A 15,252-nucleotide genomic window follows, 5' to 3' on the forward strand; every position below is an offset into this window, starting at 1 on the left:
CCCAGACCATGACGGACCCTCCACCTCCAAATCGATCCTGCTCCAGAGTACAGGCCTCGGTGTAACGCTCATTCCTTCAACGATAAACGTGAATCCGACCATCACCCCTGGTGAGACAAAACCGCGACTCGTCAGTGAAGAGCACTTTTTGCCAGTCCTGTCTGGTCCAGCGATGGTGGGTTTGTGCCCATAGGCAACGTTGTTGCCGGGGATGTCTGGTGAGGACGTGCTGTACAACAGGCCTACAAGCCCTCAGTCCAGCCTCTCTCAGCCTATTGCGGACAGTCTGAGCACTGATGGAGGGATTGTGCGTTCCTGGTGTAACTCGGGCAGTTGTTGTTGCCATCCTGTACCTGTCCCGCAGGTGTGATGTTCAGATGTACCGATCCTGTGCAGGTGTTGTTACACGTGGTCTGCCACTGTGAGGACGATCAGCTGTCCGTCCTGTATTCCTGTAGTGCTGTCTTAGGCGTCTCACAGTACGGACATTGCAATTTATTGCCCTGACCACATCTGCAGTCCTCATGCCTCCTTGCAGCATGCTTAAGGCACGTTCACGCAGATGAGCAGGGAACCTGGGCATCTTTCTTTTGGTGTTTTTCAGAGTCCATAGAAAGGCCTCTTTAGTGTCCTAAGTTTTCATAACTGTGACCTTAATTGCCCACCGTCTGTAAGCCGTTAGTGTCTAAGCGACCGTTCCACTGTGCATGTTCATTAATTGTTTATGGTTCATTGAACAAACATGGGAAACAGTGTTTAAACTCTTTACGATGGAGGTCTGTGAAGTTATTTAAATTTTTATCTTTGAAAGACAGGGTCCTGAAAAAGGTCCGTTTCTTTTTTTGCTGAGTTTATATTTTAGTCATTTAGCAGAAACTTTAATCCAAAGCAACTTCCAGTCAGCGCATTGAAAACATTGGTTGCATGATTTGGGGTAGTCTAGTGGTTAGAGCGTTGGGCCAGTAACCGATCGGTTGCTAGAGCGAATCCCAGCTCTGACAAGGTCAAATCTGTCGTTCTGCCCCTGAACAAGGCAGTTAACCCACTGTTCCTAGGCCGTCAATGTAAATAAAAATGTGTTCTTAACTGACTTGCCTAGTTCAATAAAAAAATATATTTTTTAAATTAAGAAAATAGGAAGCCAGTAGGCCTATCATGGGCTTTCCTTTCCCCTAACAGCCAATCAAAATAAATCATCACAAATACTGAGTGACAGTAATGCTTCAACCCTTCCCCTGGCCTCAACCTCTCAGTTCCGTTGCACCATTTAAATGTGTTATAAGAGATCTGGTTGCCCCTCTGTGCTACTGAGGGTTGAACCCAGGTCAGTGTGTGTGGTGTGTGTGTTAGCTGAGGCCTCATGTTCAGGGGTTATCATGTGTTGCTATGTGGGAACACTTTAGGGAGCAGGAAGTTTAGACTAAGCCATCCATTGACAGACACAGACAGACACACACAGAGAGACTTCTCTATGTATGTGTATTGTATGGAGGGGTGACAGGGTTGCTGTGTGAGGCCACTTAAGGGGTTAGACTGGGTTATCTGTTGAATGGAGGGATGACAGTAAACTGTAAGCAATGTAACTCAGTACTCCCTGACTGCTGCTAGAAGCCGATCAGTCTCGTTTTGTTAAGAGATACTAATGGTTGAGTCTGGACAAGTTGGGCTAAAGCCAATCTTTCTGCTGCTCGTATGCTAGGGTGACATCGAGATCCACAGTTATTGAATTTCATATTTTCTGAGTCATGCATTTTCTGCCTACCCTTGGATTTTTTTATATAGTAGTGTGGGTATTGCAGTTTTTTACAATCACTTTGGCACTAATTTCAGAACCTTGGTCATTTTTCAAAACTCTAGACACAAAACGGTCATCACTTGTAATACAGGCTGTCCAATGTTCAAAACATTGCATTGTGCATTCATATCTTTAAAGAAACCCTGGACTTGCAGAATCCTTGGTTCAAATAACTAGAGTTTTTTTTTCAATTGCTAACAAGCATCCGTCAATACTGAAGCCACTTTTTCAAAACTCTTCAGTCTGCATTACCAACATGCATCTTGGCCAAACAGTTAATCTGTCCTCCAAAACTCACTCAAACCACCAAAACACTTCAAACATGTCTCAAAATAAGCTTGTTCGACCATAACACTGGCAACAATTCTCACTCAGAAAGCATACATTGTCACTCATAACACCTAAAAATCACTAACAGGGAGCATTACATAAATTAACTTCTCTTTGAAGTTTGAATGATTTTTTACACAAATCAGTATTTAATTATTGAATAAGAATAACACATTTTCACATTGACTGTACTAAAGTATATGTAACAAGAATGAGGCAGGTAGGCAGGTAGCCTAGTGGTTAGAGGCAGGTAGCCTAGTGGTTAGAGGCATGTAGCCTAGTGGTTAGAGACAGGTAGCCTAGTGGTTAGAGGCAGGTAGCCTAGTGGTTAGAGGCAGGCAGCCTAGTGGTTAGAGGCAGGCAGCCTAGTGGTTAGAGGCAGGTAGCCTAGTGGTTAGAGACAGGTAGCCTAGTGGTTAGAGGCATGTAGCCTAGTGGTTAGAGACAGGTAGCCTAGTGGTTAGAGGCAGGTAGCCTAGTGGTTAGAGGCAGGCAGCCTAGTGGTTAGAGGCAGGCAGCCTAGTGGTTAGAGGCAGGTAGCCTAGTGGTTAGAGACAGGTAGCCTAGTGGTTAGAGACAGGTAGCCTAGTGGTTAGAGACAGGTAGCCTAGTGGTTAGAGGCAGGTAGCCTAGTGGTTAGAGGCAGGTAGCCTAGTGGTTAGAGGCAGGTAGCCTAGTGGTTAGAGGCAGGTAGCCTAGTGGTTAGAGGCAGGTAGCCTAGTGGTTAGAGACAGGTAGCCTAGTGGTTAGAGGCAGGCAGCCTAGTGGTTAGAGGCAGGCAGCCTAGTGGTTAGAGACAGGTAGCCTAGTGGTTAGAGGCAGGTAGCCTAGTGGTTAGAGACAGGTAGCCTAGTGGTTAGAGACAGGTAGCCTAGTGGTTAGAGGCAGGTAGCCTAGTGGTTAGAGGCAGGTAGCCTAGTGGTTAGAGACAGGTAGCCTAGTGGTTAGAGACAGGTAGCCTAGTGGTTAGAGACAGGTAGCCTAGTGGTTAGAGACAGGTAGCCTAGTGGTTAGAGACAGGTAGCCTAGTGGTTAGAGACAGGTAGCCTAGTGGTTAGAGACAGGTAGCCTAGTGGTTAGAGGCAGGTAGCCTAGTGGTTAGAGGCAGGTAGCCTAGTGGTTAGAGACAGGTAGCCTAGTGGTTAGAGACAGGTAGCCTAGTGGTTAGAGACAGGTAGCCTAGTGGTTAGAGGCAAGTAGCCTGGTGGTTAGAGCATTGGGCCAGTAACCAAAAGGTTGCTTGATCGAATCCCTTAGCTGACAAGGTCAAAATCTGTCCTTCTGCCCCTGAACAAGGCAGTTTACCCACTGTTTTGAATGAGAAAAGAGTTAATGGATTTTGGAGAACATGGTCATTGAATGCATTTTGTGTAAAAGCAATGAAAATGATTCACAATTTGGTCCACATACACTTCTGTTTCGCTGACTGTGAAGAGTTCTGACAATGTGACTTCAGTTTTGACCAATGCATGTTAGCAATTTTTAATTTTTTTTTATCATGAAATACCATAGGAACATTAATTTAGATTACCCACACACAAGATACCGATATTTTCACTGTGTAGTTGTTCGTACAATCATCAAATATTGCAGTACAAAATATGTGATACGTTTCATGATGGTACTACACGTAAGTACATCACTGTAAAAGGACTAGTAGAGAGAGTAGTACAGACACAGTGGAATCATTAAACAAAATCTGAAATGTATTGATTAAATACAATAAAATCACAACACTGGTTTCTTTGAATCAGAGCAAAAATAATTAGCTACAAAAAAGAAAACCACAGTAAAACGGCAACTACAGTGTTCCTCACCTGGCTAACTGCAAAAAGCAAAATTTCCATCAACACTGTCTTGTGGATTCAGCCACAGGTTCTCAACCACATCACAATGGATGTTTTCATTAGCCAAACATCTTGGGAAGAAACTTCGGGCATGGCGAATCCAGGCCTGACACTGGTCTGCCGTGATGTCATTGCATGCATCATCCATGGCCTGGAGAAGGGTGGCTTGTTTGTGAGAGCACCTGTCACATTTGTCATAACGAGGAGACCAAGGCACAGCGTGATATGAATACATTCTTCTTTTAATAAAGAAAGACTAAACACTAAACTAACAAAATAACAAAACGAATGTGACGCTATATACAACAAGTGCTGAAACAGGCAACTACACATAGAAAATAACACACAAAACCAAAAATGGAAAATGGCAACCTAAATATGATCCCTAATCAGAGACAACGATAAACAACTGTCTCTGATTGGGAACCAATTCAGGCCACCACAGACCTATAATAAACCTAGAGTAACAAACACCCCTGTATATCCAAAAAACCCTAGACAGGACAAACAAGCATACCCACCCTCATCACACCCTGACCAAAATAACACATAAAACATAGAAAACTAAGGTCAGTGTCAACCTATCATATAACTTCCACCTCCATGTGGAGAAGAATGTCTCAATCGGGTTAAGGAAAGGGGATTATGTGGGTAAGTACAGGGTGGTAAATTGTGGATGGGCCCGAAACCATGCTTGCACCATTTGAGCATGGTGGAACCTGACATTATGAAAAATAAAGGAGAGCTGCACACCCTAGGAGCTCAGAAGCAAAAAATGTTATGTCCAACGTGTCGACAGACAGCTCGTCTTCATCAGGGTATAATGACAAACACTGCGGGGTGACTCATTAATATAGTGTCAAAGGACACACACAGGTGTCTAATCATGGCCGGGTGTGGCCTGATATTGTTGGTTAATTCTCATATTAAAATAACATACCAAAAACATGAATGGATAGCATACGATCATATATACACAATTTGGCTACATAGGCCTACAGACATTTACATCAGAAGAATCACAAGAATCACAATAATGGCTTTAGATCAAAGTTTCGGAGCATCGTAGCACCATTAGGTGCAAAAACTTGACTTACCCAGTTGCGGCCCACTTTTTGGAAGCAAACCACTCGATTTCGTCCCTACGTTATATTGGCATCGAACATGTCACTCTCCCTAGGAGAGGGGGTGATCTCGATAATTTATTGTTAAAACGAGAGGCTGCTTGGATCTTTAATTTAAAGACCCTTGCTCCCTTCAGTCTCAACGTAGACTTTGATCTGCTATTTTAATATATGAGAATGAACCAATGATATCAGGCCACACCTGGCCGTGATTAGACACCTGTGTGTGTCCTTTGACACTATATTATACGAGTCACCCCGCAGTTTGTCATTATACCCTGATGAAGACAGCTTTTCTGTCGAAACGTTGGACATAACATTTTTGCATCTGAGCTCCTAGAGTGTGCGGCTCTCCTTTATTTTCAAGTGTTGCACTCCGCTAGCCAGCACCTCGTCTAATAGGTGTGCCTTTCTTTCGCCTCTAGTAACCTGACATTATCCCACACAATGACATAGATCACGCCATCAGCTCCACAGACCTGATTTAGCTCATCAAGGAAGGTTACAAGGAGAGCTGCATTATATGATCCAATACGAGGTCTGCATCCCACCACACCATCTTCTGTTATAGCCGCACACAGGGTGATGTTGGCCCCACGTTGTCCAGGTACTTGGATGGTTGCCTGCTGGCCAGTGAAATTCTGACCTCTCCTCCTTGTCTTGGCCAGGTTGAAGCCTGCATCATCCAAAAAGAGGAATTTGTGATGGTTTTCATCAGCATCCAGCTCCATCACCCTCTAAAAATACATTTTGGAAAGAGAATTACTGATTACAATGATGTAGAATTTTGGGGAATGTTTCACAACAGGCATCTTGAAACTGAACATACCTGAAGATACTCAATTCTCAGTTGCTTTACTCTGTCTGCATTGTTTTCAAAAGGCACATGGTATAGCCGTTTTAGAGACACCTGGTGTCTTTTCAGCATGTGGGCAATAGTCGGCAAACTTATGGCTTCCACATTGTTGAACATGTCGTCATTGTCCAAGATGTGCTGCCGAATTTCTGTAAGGCGAATATCATTTCTGGCCCGAACCAAATTGACCACAGCCCGCTCTTGTTGGTCAGTCAGAATTTTGCCTCTGCCTCCCCTTATTTGGCCTAGTCTCAATTCTGCAGGGAAAATTACAGTAAGAACACATTTAGTCACATCACCTACTCTGTGGTACACATTGGCATGCAGTATACTGTACAGTCATTTGACAATTGAGAGTAGCCTAGTGTTTAGTGCATGCTGATGACATAGCGGTTCTCATTGCGGAAAGTTCTGATGATTGAGGCCACGGTTGATCTTCTGAGGTTTGGTTGAGTCATTGTAGCTGCCTCAGTCATTGTCATGCTATGATTTACGACATGGTCTACAACTATTGCTCGGGTTTCATTGGACACCGTCTTGGTCCGTGGCCTTATCCTCGATCACGTTCCCCCACACCTCTCAAACGAGGCCCACGACCACCTCTCAGAAGGGGTGCTTGTCCTCGATCACGTTCCCCCACACCTCTCAAACGAGGCCCACGACCACCTCTCAGAAGGGGTGCTTGTCCTCGATCACGTTCCCCCACACCTCTCAAATGAGGCCCACGACCACCTCTCAGAAGGGGTGCTTGTCCTCGATCACGTTCCCCCACACCTCTCAAACGAGACCCACGACCACCTCTCAGAAGGGGTGCTTGTCCCCTGCCATTCCTTTGACCGCCACGTCTTCCTCGTCTTCCTCTTCCCACTGCTTGTGACCTGGATCACCTGATGGCTCCATGTTATCGCTATGTTGTTGTAGGTGGATACCACTCATTTATATACTCGTACCACAATGTGAAATCAATCATCAGTAACGAGTTGGCAGGATTGGAAAAGCAATTACAAGGGCTTGCATACATACACTACCAATCACTTTATTAGGTACACCTGTGTGTTAACGCAAATAGCCTGCTCCTTCAAACAACGAATCACGTGGCTGCCTGCAACTCAATATATAGAGTAGATAGAGTATATAGAGTAGAGAGCTTTAGTTTTTCTTCGACCAAACATTAGAAATGTGCAAGATGCGTATTCTAAGCAACTTTGACCTTGGTATGATTGCTGGTGCCACACATGGGGGTTCCAGCATCTCAGAAACAGCTGCCTTCCTGGGATTTTTATGCACTACAGTCTCTAGAGTTTACAGAGAATGGTGTGATAAACAAAACACATTCAGTGAACGGCAGTTCTGTGGGCAAAAACACCTTGTTAATGAGAGAGGTCAGAGGAGAATGTCCAGACTCATTCAAGCTAACAGAAAGGCCACACATGGTGTGCAGAAGGACTTTGGGGAGGTAAAAGGGGGTCCTACCCAGTACTAGATAGGTGTACCTAATAAAGTGAATATAGTGTATAGTAATGTCAAATCTGAAAACATGGTCTGGAAAAGTGGTACATGAGACCATAGAAAAAGTGTCTGATAAAGAATGATGATGAAATATTACATCCATAGATAATGTAGTCCAATTGGTTCATGTTCCACAGTAATGGGTGTCAATGGATCTCGTTATCCTGAAACTTTCATGATCTAAACATGGAAAATTGTTTGTCAGTTTCCATAAAACTATGCATTAAGAGTAATGCAAGTTACTTATCATTTTGAGCAGTTGTATCAACTGATAGTTAGATCATTGTAATGAAATGAATAGACAGTCATCTCAGATGTAATGTGTGAATTGCATTTTGAAATGGTAATACTTTGATGTCAAGTTGTCATTTTGAACAGGTGATTTTAGTTCAATGTACAAATGATCTTTGCTTTATGTGTATTGTATCCAAGCAAGTGGAAAAAGTGTTAGAGTTTTGAAAAATGACATCAAGATTCTGAAATTAATTAATTAATTAATTAATTAGTGCCAAAGTGATTGTAAAAAACTATATTTGACCACAATTGTATGTCAGCTCACATTAGATTTTCGGTTTAAAATACAACAGGGAACCCAGACTTCTTTCTCTTCTTGTCTCATGGGGGGTTTGCTGGTGGTTCCAGCTTTTTGGTTTTGGTCTGTTGGTGTTGAAGCCACGGAATCCAACCTCTGTGTGGTATAATGACAGTTAGACCACACTAATGACAGGTCTAATGACCTCTCATACACACTGTTGAAAAGGTGTATGTAGGGCAGCAGAAGCTGTGTTCTTCCAGAGGTTAGAGCTGTGATGTGATGAAGTTTATCTACTGTCTGTCTGTCTGTCTGTCTGTCTGTCTGTCTGTCTGTCTGCCTGTCTGCCTGCCTGCCTCCCTGCCTGCCTGTCTGTCTGTCTGTCTGTCTGTCTGTCCTAAACACACAACAACATGCATGAATCACAAGGTGTTTATGGCTGCAGTGTTTTAAATGAGGAAAACTGAAATAGGAAATTCTGGAAAGGGAGGACTTGCCCAATGATTCCTGTGGGGAGGAGGAGGAGGGCTCCGAACAGGAAAGGGAATTTGTTTTTGTTTTTCTTGTCTATTACTTTTTATTTTTTAGGTATTTTCTTAAAACTGTGTTGTTGGTTAAGGGCTTGTAAGTAAGCATTTCACTGTAAGGTAACGTCGTATTCGATGCATGTGACAAATAACATTTGATTTGATTTGATTAGTGATGTGCAGGGTGTCTGCGTAGAGAGAGTTACTGTAAAGAGGCCGCTGGCCACCAGGGATCACAGCCCCTTCACACAGGCCACCGAAGCAAACAACTCACCTGAAACACAAAGGACAAAGAGGATGTCTGTAATACTTAAAGCATATTCTCATTAAATGTTATGCTACATTATGAACACTTATAGCATCTTATAGATGTAGTCATGAAACTGTATACATGAGAGGCCGTGACATATTGACAACACATTCCAGCTAAGGGCCTCTCTCTCACCTTGTTCTTCAGGCCCCACCAGCTTGGACAGCTTGGCCCTGGGGACTGGAGTGGCTGCCATGTAGAGGAAGCACAGCCCATAGCCTGTTAGAAAAGGGGAGTGGATACACATTTACCTGTTAAAGGTACGCTATGGAAGTTTACTTGGGGATTTTCCATGTATTAATCTATCACCATCACTAGAGGGCAGTGAATAAGCGAAGAGTTTTGTGACCTTTACCCAGCTGTGTGTTTTCTGTGGAGGAAACAAGACAGGAGGAGAGAGAAAACAGAACTCCTCCAGGGCAGACTTATTGATCTATTACTCTGGGAGACATGTGTTTTACTGTGTGATACTAGAGCATTTCCCCCTGTGCACTGTTCTCCAAGACACACCACCAGATAATACTGCTGACTTATACTGTAGCTCAGCCAAGAACACATGTTCATAACAATAAAGAAATCTATTCAACTCTAAACTGATGTAATGATGACATTTTAACTGATTTTATCTTCTGGGATAGCCTCTCACCTGTGAACAGGAGTTCAGTAGTGTTGGCCAATGAGATGACCACCAGGCCAGTCATGTTTGAGGCCAGTACCACCAGAGACACCCAGAAGTCCTCTAGGCATCGCTGCATGGTCCTTAACCCCAGGAGGCTGCTGAGGTAGGCCAGGTTCTGGGCTGCAGACCCCCAGCCGATCAGCCGTGGGCCCCAGCACAGCGGAGAGCTCAGCTCATACAGAACATACAGCTTGCGGCTGTAGGTGGACCACCACCAGGAAGAAGCAGGAGGTGTAGAGCCACAGTTTGTACCTCCTCCAAAAGTCCCCATGAGAAGTATAAGTGTTATCTAGTTACATTACTGTATCACAAGTTTAGACATGTATAAACATACTGTAATCAAAATATGAATTGAAGAAGAATAAGACAATGATATATTTTCAGTCCACAGATAGTTAGCTACCTTAGGCCATCTTAACGTTGAATAACCTATGTTTGTGCCTGTCACCACTGCCCCCCTATGTTACTGGCCAGCATGCCAGCCAGTCCCAGATTGGCCTCCGGCACTGCCACCCTATGTTACTGGCCAGCATGCCAGCCAGTCCCAGATTGGCCTCCAGCACTGCCACCCTATGTTACTGGCCAGCATGCCAGCCAGTCCCAGATTGGCCTCCAGCACTGCCACCCTATGTTACTGGCCAGCATGCCAGCCAGTCCCAGATTGGCCTCCAGCACTCCCACCCTATGTTACTGGCCAGCATGCCAGCCAGTCCCAGATTGGCCTCCAGCACTCCCACCCTATGTTACTGGCCAGCATGCCAGCCAGTCCCAGATTGGCCTCCAGCACTGCCACCCTATGTTACTGGCCAGCATGCCAGCCATTCCCAGATTGGCCTCCAGCACTGCCACCCTATGTTACTGGCCAGCATTCCAGCCAGTCCCAGATTGGCCTCCAGCACTGCCACCTTATGTTACTGGCCAGCATGCCAGCCAGTCCCAGATTGGCCTCCAGCACTGCCACCTTATGTTACTGGCCAGCATGCCAGCCAGTCCCAGATTGGCCTCCAGCACTGCATCCCTGAAGGTCTGGGAGCCCCTGTCGCTGATATCAGACACATATGCAATGCAAAATGCCTGGATGGTATTGAAGTCGCCCGAGAGTAAGGATGAGTTAGTTGATTCATCGATACGTCAGTCAAGGGTGCCCACAATGATAAAGCAGATTAATTGGTTAATTGGCACTAGCAACTAATTGATTCTGGACTGGAGCGTGGACCTCAGTTCGTCTTTCAATCACCCACATGGGTATATGCTCCTAAAAACCAATTGGTATTGAATGATGAAATGAGGTTCACACTCTAGTCCAGTTGGTACTGGTAATGCAGCTTAAAGTTGGTTACCAACCACCATATAAAGTCCAAAGAAGCTGAAGATGAAGCCTGACGGAGGAGAGGACCTTGTTCCTATCAGGTAAAATAACAGCCCAATCTTTATATCCCAGGACAAATTAGCTAGCAACAGCAAACTTGCTAGCTAAATTGCCATAAATGTTGAATGTTTTTCGACCTGTCCCCAAATTAATATAGTTGGTTCAGAGTTCGTTCTGATATTTCAACCTGAGTGACCTGAACGCGTCTGGTGTGGGTGGACAAGACCGCACACGCATGCGGTCTGTTCAGCATGTAATGGTCTCGAGATCGCTCCATCTGGACAAAGCTTTAAACTGCACCTCGAACTTCTGTTGCTTTCTGATTTCAGGACAATTCCATGGTATCAGAGTCACACAGATGTCACTTTAAAATGTATGTCAAACAAAAACCAATGACCGCAAAGTTAAACAAACCACACACCTCTATGCACAAGAACTAGTTTTAACAATTTCCACTGAAAAATTTACAAAAATACATTTACTTGAAGAACAGCGCAGATGCTAAGTTTGATAACAAAATGATGGTTTGTGCTGTCAACGATTTTTTAGATGTAACCCAAGATAGACAACAGCCTCTAGGCCACCCCACCTGTAAGCAAATGAATCATAGCGGGCAGAACAAGCAAGGAAGTGGGCAGAGCAAAGCACGAGCTCGCAAGAGCCTATTGGTGCATTCAAGCATGTATTTGAATATTTCTGTTAGAAAACGCCTACTTTGTGAAGTGCAGTGTGCAATAACTCGCCCTTACACTCCTTCTAAACAACGCAATTTATTGACACATTGGCAAAGGGTAAACTCTACAAAACTTTGCCTACTCTGTTCATAACAGATTCTAGCTTTGGAAACAAAAACATTTATTTTCGATGAGAAAATTTGCAGAATGTCGGCCAAAATCCATCTTGCTTCATTTTCCGACTGCCACTGGGCTTCCTCTCAACATCATATTTGGTAGTGAGTGGAAAAGCCAACCAAATGCTTCACATTTATACATCTGGTGAAATATCTGTCTCGTTGTTTTATTTGTGGTGCTGTCATTCTGTTACCAAACTTTGCATTTGCACTGTTCTTCAAGTCAATGTATTTTTGTAAAATGTTCTGTGGGAATTGTTAAAAGTAGACCTAGTCCTTGTGCATAGAGTTGTATGGTTTGTTTACCTTTGCAATCGTTGGTTTTGGTTTGACATACATTTTAAATAGAAAAAGCTGAGGCTTTGTCACTCTGTTACTTTGGAATTGCCCATCAACAAATTGTTACAATGTCACCACATGCATTTGTTTTATTTCGTCAAGTAATTTCAAAATAACGGTCAAACATTTAGACATTTAATCTATGAATGATTACACATTCTGCACTCTTTATGTTATTAGATAGTTATTACACATGTAGCCTTATAATAGCTTAACAGGCCTAGACCATTGTTTAAACTTATTTATTTATTATTTATTTAAAAAGTTTCTTAAAAAGATATTTGTTGCTATAAAATCCAAGTCTGTTTTTTCCCCTCTAACAATTGATTTTGTCACGCTCTGACCTTTAATATCTATGTTTTCTTTATATTTTGGTTAGGTCAGGGTGTGACGAGGGTGGGTATGCTAGTTTTTATATTGTAGGTCTAGGTATTTATATGTCTATGGTGGCCTGATATGGTTCCCAATCAGAGGCAGCTGTTTATCGTTGTCTCTGATTGGGGATTATATTTAGGTGGCCATTTTCCCTTTTGTGTTTGTGGGTTCTTGTTCTATGTTTAGTTGCCTGTCTGCACTACTCATATTAGCGTCACGTTTCGGTTTGTTATTTTGTTTGTTTTTTCAGTTTTTTTTATAATAAAGAAGAATGTACGCTTACCATGCTGCTCCTTGGTCTACCTTCGTATGACGAACGTGACAGATTTAATGAATCAAAATAGATATTAAAGGAGAAATCTACAGGTCAAACAACTACAAAAGTTCACCCGTCACTGTTTAAAACTGTTGGGAAACACCTGAGGGATGGGGCTGGAGAAATGTAATCACGTTCTCAAATTCATAGACAGAGCTATTGATGCAAGGACTGTCCATGATCCATTATAACAAAATAATGTGTTTAACCATGCCATACAGTGTTTGTTTACAAACAATGGAGTAAAATAAGCTTATATTTTGGATTCTGGTGGGGTATGACAGTTGTACTCATGAGGCATTTATACGTTTTCAAGAATCAATGGAAATACACTGAGTGTACAAAACATTAGGAACACCTGTGCTTCCCATGTCATGGACTGACCAGGTGAATCCAGGTCAAAGCTATGATCCCTTATTGATGTAACCTGTTAAATACACTTCAATCAGTGTAGATGAAGGGGAAGAGACAGGTTAAAGAAGGATTTTTAATCCTTGAGACAATTGAGAAATGGATTGTGTATGTGTACCATTCAGAGGGTGAATGGGCAGACAAAAGGTTTAAGTGCATTTGAACGTGGTATGGTAGTAGGTGCCAGGCACACCGGTTTGAGTGTGTTAAAAATTGCAACGCTTCTTGGATTTTCATGCTCAACAGTTTCCCATATCAAGAATGGTCCACCAGCCAAAGGACATCCAGCCAACTTGACACAACTGTGGGAAGCATTTGAGTCGACATGGGCCAGCATCCCTGTGGAACACTTTCGACATCTTGTAGTCCATGCCCTGACTAACTGAGGCTGTTCTGAGGGCAAAAGGGGCTGCAACTCCATATTAGGAAGGTGTTCTTAATGTTTTGAACACTCAGTGTATGTGTTATCAATTTAAAAGTCCAAAAATGGATGTACCAATCGCAAATGGACCTTTTTTAAGTATTACACTGAAAAAAACTTTATTGGATGATGGTTTATCATTTTCAATAGCCTTCTGGATGCTGTCACAGTATTGCCTTAGCTTTAATGTGCTACAAGTTGATACAGGTATTTGTGTAGGTATTTGATACAGGTCCAATTCCGCACTCTTTTTGCCAAAGTTTAAATCAGTTTATTTGCATAAAAGGGCATTTTCATCCTGCATGTGCCCTCACAGCTTTCACCAATCCCTCTCAGAAATATCCTCACATATCCTGTTGTATTAAAGATGCATTCCATAACATGTCCAAGTAATGTCTGCCATACAGCATCTGTACGTTAAAGACACAGAATTCCAGAACATCATTTCAAACGAGTTTACTATCAGAATTGCCTAAATAGCCCAAAATTAAGCAATCAATCATTTTGATCAAAAAGTACTTTCCATTATTGCAATTCAAATTCCACTATTACTGAGAACAAAGGTTTGTTGGGAGAAAGGGACCTTTGACTTCCAGCTGCAGCAATTGAAGTGCACTGTTAAACAGGTCATATAAAGACTTTATAACTCAACGGGAATTTGTGCTGAAGAGTAGTTTCAACCCAATTCATGGCTGCCTTGTGCAATACAGGGTTTATGTAAAGTACAATTTATGTAGCATTGTCTTAACATGGGAGAGTTGACATGAAAACTCTTACTTTTCCTTGGTTAACTTATTGTGGTACACACATGCAGGCACACACACACACACAAATCTGAGTTACGGGTGGCATGGAGGAATATTCCTTTGTTTCTAAACAGTGGTGTGTGTACTTTGCCCAGAGATGATGACACCATGTAATTGTTACGTGGAGTGGAACAGCGGAACCCAAAAGCAGATGAGGAGACGGGGATGAAGTAACCAAGGTATTTATTGAAACACAGGGGGGAGATGGAGTGCAGGTCAGGGGAAGCTCGGGCAGGTTGCTGGAAACCAGATGTGGAGGCTGAAGCGAGAGGGGTTGAGACAGGGTAAGCAGGTCCAGAGGGGAATCCAAGGGAGTAGTAGGGTGGGGAATCCAGGACCAAGTAGCAGGATGACGAGATGTGTGACTGGAGACAGGTACCAGAGTCAGAGCGGGCAGAACTGTAGCAGAGAGGAAAACAGGCATAACAGGATAACAGGATATGAATAGTAATAAACGGCTAGAAACGTAGACTGACTGAGCAGAGATTACGATCTGGACGCGTGGAAGTGGCAGGGCTGAGTATTTGAAGAGGTCTTCATTATGGAACAGGTTGCAGCTGGTGGGGTTCTGCTCTGACTCCAGCACACCTGTCTCCGCCCACACAATCACAGAGAGAGAGAGTACTGGGGGAGTGGTGGCAGGTCAAGGAGACACAGGGTGAGCAGTAGAGGGCGTGGCAGGAGCAGATGTGACAGTAATGACAGTGGTAAAGCACCAAACATGCTTAGGAACTTACATTTCCTAGTCTAATATGTTTTCACTCTGAAAACATAGTGGCTTAGGATTGTTCCAACAACTATTCTTCTTCTGTACAACAGACAACTGTTGTTATGGGACAATAAACTGGCTTCAACA

General features: G+C 43.3%; 1 pseudogene; it reads right to left on the reverse strand.

The window, feature by feature from the left end:
• Positions 1-7,355: 7,355 nt before the first annotated feature.
• LOC110507116 (proton-coupled folate transporter-like) lies at positions 7,356-10,613 on the reverse strand (annotated as a pseudogene).
• Positions 10,614-15,252: the final 4,639 nt, after the last annotated feature.

Source organism: Oncorhynchus mykiss, chromosome 27 (assembly GCF_057628025.1).
Source record: "Oncorhynchus mykiss isolate SJ-2025 chromosome 27, ASM5762802v1, whole genome shotgun sequence".
Lineage (NCBI taxonomy): Eukaryota > Metazoa > Chordata > Actinopteri > Salmoniformes > Salmonidae > Oncorhynchus > Oncorhynchus mykiss.